This window comes from Theropithecus gelada, chromosome 13, assembly GCF_003255815.1.
Source record: "Theropithecus gelada isolate Dixy chromosome 13, Tgel_1.0, whole genome shotgun sequence".
NCBI lineage: Eukaryota > Metazoa > Chordata > Mammalia > Primates > Cercopithecidae > Theropithecus > Theropithecus gelada.
The window spans coordinates 14,921,309-14,930,870 of record NC_037681.1 but is presented as its reverse complement, the minus strand read 5'-3'; positions in this window follow the sequence as shown (position 1 = coordinate 14,930,870).

Below are 9,562 nucleotides of genomic sequence, written 5' to 3'. Positions count from 1 at the left end.
GTCTGGGCTGATCTTTAAACAGTGTGCCAAGGCTTTCCATCCTGCCTCTTCAATGGCCTTTGGGATTACAGGGTTTTGAACAACTGATTATTGTGTTGTTTATAGTGGGTATAAAGTCCTGTCTGAAAGTTCTGTTTTGCAGGGAGATGGTGCCTCTAGGATTTGTGGCCACCACTTTGGGTGCCAACTCTGGGCATGGGGGTTGGGCAGTACCTACTGGTAATGCACTCGGTCCAGCCTTGGGGCATTTGTTCAGGAGAACGAACCAACCACTTGCCAGGGCTTCCTCCAGCAGGCCATCCTGTTCTTTCTACCCAGCACCACAGCTCCTCCCCTTTGCCATGACTCCTCACTCTTTCAAGCTCAACTTCCCAAGAAAGGCCAAGCATCCACTGGGAGCGTGAGTCTTGGCAAACCTAACAGGGGTTGAGGTTTGCTTGATCCTGTCACCGCTTGCTTCGTGGTGATGTTTTCCTCCTTGCCTACCCTGAAGGGCTAGAGTATGATATTCTCAGGGGGCCAAGGGGGGTTTCCATGGAGAGTACATTCTGTTCTGAGATGATCTCCAGCTGATGGACAACTGGGGCATTCAGGCTGAGCCTTCCATCATCCATCTAAGCTGGGCCAGAGGTAGGTGCAGAGCTCAAGAGAGGCAGGCAGTTTAGCAGGATGGCTGTGGCTTCCCAGAGCCCCCACTGAGGTCACCTCTAAGGTGATCTCACCCATGCCCCTCACTTGACAGAGGGAGAAACTGAGGCACAGCAAGGCTGTGACTTATGTCTAAAGTCCTCCAAGGCTTCTGACTCATCATATTCCCCCCCCCTCTGTCATTGCAAGGACTGAAAGCATCCTGCTTCTGGCTGAGGAAGTTGGAAAGGAGAGAGACTTCTAAAAAAGTCAGTTTGTAGGCTGGGCGCGGTGGCCAGTGCCTATAATCCCAGCACTTTGGGAGGCCGAGGCAGGTGGATCACCTGAGGTCAGGAGTTCGAGACCAGCTGGCCAACGTGGTGAACCCCTGTCTCTACTAAAAATACAAAACTTAGCCAGGCATGGTGGCGGACACCTGTAATCCCAGCTACTCTCCTCCTGAGGCTGAGGCAGAAGAATCACTTGAACCTGGGAGGCGGAGGTTGCAGTAAGCCGAGATTTTGCCACTGCCCTCCAGCCTGACAGAGTAAGACTCCGTCTCAAAACAAACAGAAACAAACACATGTCAGTCTGTAAAAGCAGACGCAGTGACATGATCACTGGCCTTGTTTATCCTGAGGTTGTGCGTATCCACCTGGGTGCTCCCAAGGGTCCTGGCACCTTCATATCTGGGAGGGCAGGAATTGCTGGCTGTGCTGTGGCCGGTGGGGACCTGGAGAAGCTAAGTGAGTGCCCCAGGACACACAGTAGCAGAAGCAGCAGGTCTGGGCAGTTCACAGTCCCTAAACTTCTGCCTCCTCTCCTGCCATGTGCCTGCTGGCTCAGCCTCTGAACTTAGAGTCTTCTGCAAGATAGCCAGTATTTTCTTTGGAAGTCCCGGGCTCTGGACCCTTCTCTCCATGTCCTGGTGGGACCTGTGAGCTTCCCTCAGAATCTGAGGAATTTAGGGGCCTCTGGGCCAACAGTCATGCAGTGGCTTGGCCTAAAGCAACATTTCCCAGGGTCCCCTGCCACAACCTCTCCCTGGGAGCTGGGAATTGAGCGCGGCCAGCTGGACCCTGGTTAGCGGGTTTCATAACGTGTTTCTGTTTTGCATAGCGTAAACAGCATGCTGTTTCTCAACCAGGCAGAGAAGTTCTGGCGTTGCTTCTTTGCAAGCAAATGACTCTTAGGCAACCCCTGTGTTGAAACACAGAGCAGCTTCTAGAACAAACCCGGGGTTCTGGCTTTTGTCCTGGACTCAGCCCTTCACACACAGACAGTGCTGCCCCTCCTGGTTCTGAAGGCTGAAAGGCGTCAGCATCGAGAAAACATGGGCTGTGCCATTTGCTGGTGCTGGGCCTCAGTCAAATCCACTCACACCCTCTGGGCCTCAGTTTCCAAACCTTCAGCACGGGACTCAAAGCATATGACTTGATGAATGTTAGAAAACGGAATGAAATAATGTTGGAGAAGCACCTCACTCAGTGCCTGCTTCCTTTCTAATTTCCCCCACCCCAGTGGGTTCCCAGGTCCCCACCCCGGGACCCCCTGTGGGGTTGAGGGCAGTAACTCATTGGCAATTTAGCAATAGCCAAGCAGAGTTAGCCAAGGCCTCTGCGGGGTTGGGGAGGGAGGGGACGGGAGTCAGGGACTGGGATGGGGGGTGAGGATTGCATCACGCAAACCAAAGTCCCTTGTGAGGCAGTTGAGATTAATCTACAGGAGGAGGAGAATCATCCACACGGTTCTTCCCCACCCGCTGGGAGCAATTCCAGAAGGCAGGGTCTGCTTGGGCAATTGAGAGGCCTTGGGGTGAGATGCCAAAAGCTGGCTCTGGGAGTCAGAGGCAGCACTGCTTCTGGTTGTGTGGCTTGGCCAGAGCCGTCATACCCACCAGGGATGCGGCAGAAAGCAGGGTCACCCCAGGAGTTTCTAAGGAGGGCCTCTTTCCCAAGGTGGGGGTGGGTTAGAGGATGACAGGGCTGCGGAGGCAGCCAGAGACAGCAATGGCAGGAGCTCTTCCACCCCTGTGGAGGGCGAGGAGGGCACAGGGCGCTTCCCAGCCTTGCGAGAACAGAGCAGTGAAGAGGGCTGCGGTGACAGCGTCACGTGAGCAGAAACACCGTCCTTGCCTCCTCTCACCTCCCCGTCTTCTGCAGGGGCCTCCTGAAAGGTGGAGGGAGGGGTGCAGAGTGGGGGGTCAGCCTGCTTGCCCGGAGCAGGGCAGTATGTGTGTGTGTGGATGTGCGTGTATGGACGTGCATGTGTGTATGCCTGCAAGTGTGTGTTTGTGCGTGTGTATGTGTGTGTGTTGGAAAGCACCAAGTTCATTGCCAAGCTGCACTGAGCCTCACCTATAAAAAAATAAAAGACACCCCTTGCCTTGCATTCCTCACAGGGTGGTCCTGTCTGCACATGAGTGGAGCTTTGCAAACCTGCCAGTTAAGGCGTCTCTGCCAGGGAAAGGGGTGGGGAGCCCAGGGATAGAGAACACAACCCTAAGGGTGAAACATGACTGTATCTGTCCTCTCTTGCATTCAGTTAGAAATTAGTGTGACATCTTGAATCCAACTGCATAATATGATCCCCATTTATTTTCCTTACAAATCATACTGTAATTGATTGTTTGAGTACATTTGGCACCCTGGGAAGATAGAGCATGTTCAGTTTGTGGCTTCCTGTCACCCTCCTCCCTGTCCCTGCCTCACCCTTAGCCGTCTCTAGATATGGAAGGCCAACCCAGCAGAAACCACATTCCTGAAATCTGTTAGAGTGAACTGGGAGCTGGCAGTCCCCTTTGTGGGACTCTGAGCAGCTGGGGGCTGTGGGTCCCTCCCCCTATAACCCGCTTAGAAGCTAAGAGAGATCAATATGGCGAAAAGAAGACTGGGGGAACCATACTGGGAAGGAAAAGTTTCAGAAGGGAGACAGCCAACAGCCTCAGAGGTCATGCAGCACTGACCCTACATGGGCTTCTCATCCATCTCCCCAGTCCTGGCTCCCGGGGGCCTCTCCTCCCACTCTGGTTGGTCTTGGGTTACTTTACATGTTAGTTGGAGACCAGGAATTCAACGCTCCTTCAGCCACCTGCATGCCGCACTGGGCCACAGCGGCGAGCAGGACAGCAAGACCTAGGGAAGGGTAGCTGTTAATTAAGCTTAGAGGAGTGCAAGGGCTTCCACAGGCCTACAGCTGTCAACTTCAAGAACTTTCCAGAGGCATGAAGCTGTGAGGAAACACTGGCTAGACTCACAGCATGGTCTCAGAGTAGAGTTTGAGTGTACCCCACGCCTCTGGGAGAAGACAGACACGAGGCTTGTTTGTCCTATGTGTCGGGGGGAGGATGGGGGGGAGGATATCATTAAACATAAAATCCTCCCCCAACTCAGAAAAGCTCTCCACAAAGGGAGAACAGAAAGAAAACGATTTTATTATTAAATAAGCATTAAACTACAATGTGATATGCATTACAGGCAATTTGCAAGGAGATGCAAAGACAGAAACAAATCTTACCGTTGTTATACAGCCATCAGACAGAACCCATTACATATGTGTTCTCAACATATGCGATAATCAGTCCTCAAAAGAGGGCTTGAGAGCACTGTTTCTTACACATAGTTCATCCTAAATTTACCTGGTAAGTGGAGCCACCATCTGTGTTAGTTAACTGGTTTTAAACAAAGGGAAGATAAAGTCCCATCTTTATGACAACAGGGAGTTTTGCAACTTGGAGCCAGGCACCCTCTCAAGTTCGCTCCTCCCTTTCCACAGAAGTGGGGAGATAGGGGTGCATCTCCCTTAATGCTCACATTTCAAAGAGCTGCCTGGCAGCTCCTGGAGACAGGCATGCGCCAGTCATAAAGCTGGCAAGAGGCTTGTTTAGGTTCTAAAAAGATTTACATCCGTTTCGAAGAGACAGAGAAAAGATCTTACAATGACAAGTTTTCTAAAGTAAATGCTGTAAGTGAAAAAAGAGGAGAGAAGTCTTTTCTCTTATTTTCAGGAAGGAGAATTCAACCTCTTATTTTTACTTTGTGTTTGTCCTTCCAGTCTCTAAGCCGGGAAATGAGTAGCGATAACAGAGAGACCTCAGCAAGTTCGAAAGGAGTGAGGGCACCGGGGGCCAGCTAACTGGTCTTTTCTTTTGCACACGGCGTGATTTAGACTCCAGTGAGGATGGATAGCCAGTCAGGTAGGACAGTGCAGGTGGGTGCTGAGGGTGAACTCTGTTCTTTCGTGGGGATCTTTGGGCTAATGAAGTGATTAAGGCTTGGGAGAAGCAGGCTAAGCTACACTCAACTGGATAGTCAAATCCGGTTTCTGCAAATCTAGTGTTCACATTGCTACAGTCAAAGAACAGACTTTTGTGGAGCTCAGACAACCCCTGCTTTCCATTTTAAACCCACAGTCACGCCACGTATTGAAACCATCAGCAGGAGGAGTTTGGGTAAAGCTGAAGTTCCACGTAGGTGCTCAGTGATGCATCTGGGAAGACAGTGGCCACAGCCCAGCAGGAGGCCGGGGAGCCTGGACCTGGGAGCCACAGAGGAGGGAAGCCTGCCTTCAGTTTCAAAGCCTCCCTTCTTGCCTTCTCTTCCTATGACCTCAAGGCAGCACTTCTTTGTGGTTCCTAAGAAAAGACACATCGTTCATTTACATTGCTTTTCCAGCTCCCATTCCATTTCACGTGGTTTTCTTTGTTCCTACTTCTGCTTCCTCAGAAAGAGAGAGAGAGAGAGAGAGAGAGAGAGAGACTCATTCAGTGTTTTTCCTTGGGATCCAGGACATAGTCTTATAGTCCTATATTTTTCCTCATGTGGGGTCTGAGGAACTATATCGGCCTCACCAGGGCAGGTTGTTAAAATGCAGATTCTTGGAAACTGGAAACTCTGGAGGTGGGTGGGCCAGGAATCTGCATTTGGTGTCAGCCTCTCCATGCTTCCTACACTAGTGGGAGCTTGGGAAAGGGTTTCCTCCAGAGACGGTCTGTGTAGGGAAAGGGCAATGTCCTCCGAGTTAGAAAAATGGGGTTGCACTTTTTACATGGGTGATCTCGGCCAAACCACCTAACTTCCCTCTGTCAAAGGGAGAGAACTCTTCACAGCAGTTTGGAGAGGATTACAAGAGGAGAGGTACCTGTAAAAGGTCTTAAAACTGTAATGGGCCAACAATACAAGTAGCATGGTACTCTCACTGTTTGGGAATCTTCTAAGCCTTTAAACGTACTCTGTTCAGAAAATATCGAGTCCTCCAAAGCATCTAACTCTCTTCTTCCCTTGTCTGGGTCCACTGCCAAGTCTTCCTTTTACAGATGTTTAAGGCTGGGCGTGGTGGCTCACGCCTGTCATCCCAGCACTTTGGGAGGCCAAGGCGGGCCAATCATCTGAAGTCAGGAGTTCGAGACCAGCCTGGCCAGCATGGCGAAATCCCATCTTTATTAAAAATACAAAAGTAGTGGGGCATGGTGGTGCGTGGCTGTAATCCCAGCTACTCAGGAGGCTGAGGCAGGGGAATCGCTTGAATCCAGGAGGCGGAGGTTGCAGTGAGCCCAGATCACACCACTACACTCCAGCCTGGATGACAGAGCGAGACACAGTCTCAAAATAAAATAAAATAAAATAAAATAAAATAAAATAAAATAAATAAATATGTTTAGAGGAGATGCCAAAGCGAATTCCACAACCAAATCTGCCTGCTCCAGGAAATGCATAAGGCCCCCTAGTCTTGTGCTGCCTGGTGACATCCTCTACCCTTTATCTGGGCCTGAGGGACCTTGTGGCCGCACATCCACTCGAGGTGCCATCGTGGTCTTAGGAGTGTCTGTGCCCGGGCTCCTCCTGTGCCCAGGTTCCTCTGGGGTCTCATTTAATGTCCAAATGACCAACTTACACTACACATTGGAGTAAAATACACATCCAGAGCTATGGATCCAGTCTTCGTGGTCGTGCTGGTCTTTCCTGTGGGATTCTAGACGTGTGAAGGACAGTGGGCTGGGTTGATTATTTTATGTCTATATAATGCTTGGCACAGCGCTGAACTGACACAATTAATTCTGTTGAATTGAAAACATTTTGGTCCCTGGTTTTCTCAGATCTGGCCCTGTGGGGATATAATAAATGGATTTCCAATCATTATCATAAATCATTAAGAACTTACTATGAGTTCTATAGTCAGACACTGAACCCAGTGCGTTATCTATGAACTGTCTCCTTTAATCCGCTCAACGATTTATAACGTAGGAACTATCACCTCTTAATCTGCCGATGAGGAAACTGTGGCTCAAGGCAGCTAATTCAAGTGACCCAAATCATACGCCTGCAGCTAGTGGCTCTGGGTTTAACCCAAGTAAGTCCTTTCCCCTGATTCCTTTTACCTTGAACTAAAAATAACTCCTTATAAAATGCAGATGCAGTGGTAATGGCTGCTACCCTCACTCCCAAGCTCTTCCAGAATTACAGTGAGAAGGAAGAAGCTATTTTATAGGCAATAGTGTCTTACCTGTGTATGGTTTGTTTGATTTTATTTATTTGTTTGTGTGTTTGGGGGGTTATTTTTTTTAACTATTTTCAAAGAAACTTCACAAACTCCATGTAATTTGATTTCCATACCAGCCTGCGGAGCTGATCAGGAAAGGCATTGCTGCATTTTTGTTGAGGAAGCAGACTCCTGTGAGAGGCTGTGATTTGCTTAAGACTGTGGTGTGGGAGGCTGGGCCCAGAGCAGGAGATAGTTCCCTCCTGTTCTTGCAAAGGCAGTGGAACCAGATGTCTGCCATGGTTGCCCATGTTAGCTGCTCTCTTTCCCCTATCCTTGCAGGGGTGGAAGTCAGGCTTAGCTGGATCTGGGGTCTCCACATCTTGTTTCTGGGACTCAGAAGCTAGTGATAGCTGGTAGTGAGGGAAGAAAACCCTTTGATCTCCTGCTTGATAACAGTAATGGTATTTGGAATGTTTTAAAAATTTATGACACACAGAAACACAGAAAGCCACAATGGATTCACTAATGCTTTTAATAAATTTATGTTTTATGGAGCAACAGAAGCGCCTCTATAACCTTGGTAAATGGTAACTTTTGCATGTGAGAATATAGTGAATTCACTCTCCTGATAACTCCTACTGTGGGTACAGATCACAGCACCCCTTGCAATTATTGTTGTTCCCATTTTCTATTCCTGCCCATCTCTGCTCCCACCGTCACCCCAGGTTTGCAGGGAAAGCTTTGAAGGAAGGCTTATTCCAGGGGCACCTGTCATGATATTTGGAATGAGGGCCCTTTGGGGTCTAAGTTGAGAGGTAGACCACCCTGAAAGAGGATGTCTCAGCACAGAACCTCAGTGGCTGGCTTCCCAAAGGGGAAGTTCAGCAACAGAGTCAGCATCAGCTACAGCAGCCATAGTGCCCTGAGCAGGGATGGGATGGAGTTTGGCTAGGTGGCCTTGTGCTCACAATGACACCAGGAAGAAAGGCTGAGCCAAAGAGATTTTGTGTAAGGTTTTCACAGGTTTGGGAAAGAGTAAGGTATTCAAATTCTTTTTACAAACAATGCAGTTTGGTTCTTCCCTTTCCTGGTCTTCAGTGGTCTGGAAGTGGGTGGGGACTCACAGTCTGATGGCCTGTGCATCATGCACCCTAGCTGTGCAACAGCCTGATGGGTAAAGTGTAAATTTATCTTATGCTTACCACTGTAAGAGAATGAACAAGGTAAGGTTTCTATTCTTTTCAATTAGGTAAGCAGGCTGAGCTTCTTGGTTTTGGATTCTGGCCTCCTTTGTTGCAGGGGTTAGCAAATTTTTTATAGCCAGTTGCACAGCTCATGCCTTTGTGGAAATAATTGAATGTCACTCAAACAAGAAGCAAAGGCTATTTATTCAGAGCTTCCCATAGCAAGGAAGTTGACCACCAGCACTTGTGTTTGGCAGAGACTCAAAGGCAGACAGAGGGGTAAGAACACTTCATGATGGAAAGCACACAAGGCTCCACGTGTTCCAATTGGAGGCTGTTGGTGTTGGGGAGTTGCAGAAATGGGGCCTCCTATGTGATTGGTTAGGGGGTCTGTGTTAGTCTGTTTGCATTACTATGAAGCAATACCTGAGGCTGGGTTATTTACAAAGGAAAGAGGTTTATTTTGGCTCACAATTCTGCAGGCTGTATAGGAACCATGGTGCCAGCATCAGCTTTGGGGAGGGCTTCAGGAAGCTTACAATGATAGCAGAAAGTGAAGGGGAGCCAGCAGGTCACATGACCAGAGAGGGAGCAAGAAAGAGGAGGGGGAGGTCCCAGACTCTTTTAAACAATCAGATCTCACATGAACTGTATGAGAACTCTCTCATCACCAAGCGGATAGTGCCATGCTCTTCATGAGGGATCCGCCTCCATGATCAAATCACCTCCTACCGGGCCCCACCTCCAACATAGGAGATTACATTTCAAGACGAGATTTGGAAGGGACAAACACGCAAACTGTATCACTCCACCTCTGCCCCCCAAATCTCATGTCCTCACTTTGCAAAATTCAATCATCCCTTTCCAATAGTTTCCCAAAGCCTTAACTTATTCTAGCCCCAACTCAAAAGTCCAAAGTCTCATTTGAGACTCGAAGTTTCTTTCACCGATGAACCTGTAAAATCACAACCAAGTCATTTACTTCCAAGATACAACGGGGGTACAGGCATTGGGTAAACATTCTTATTCCAAAAGGGAGAAATCAACCAAAAGAAAGGGGCAACAGGCCCCGCACAAGTCCAAAACCCATCAAGGCAGGCATTAAAACTTAAAGTTCCAAAATAATCTCCTTTGACTCCAAGCCCCACATCCTAGGCCCTCTGGTGCACGGGGTGGGCTCCCAAGGCCTAGGGCAGCTCTGCCCCTGTAGCTCCTTGGGGCGCAGTCCCACTCCTTGGTACCAATTTTCTGTGTTAGTCTGTTTACACTGC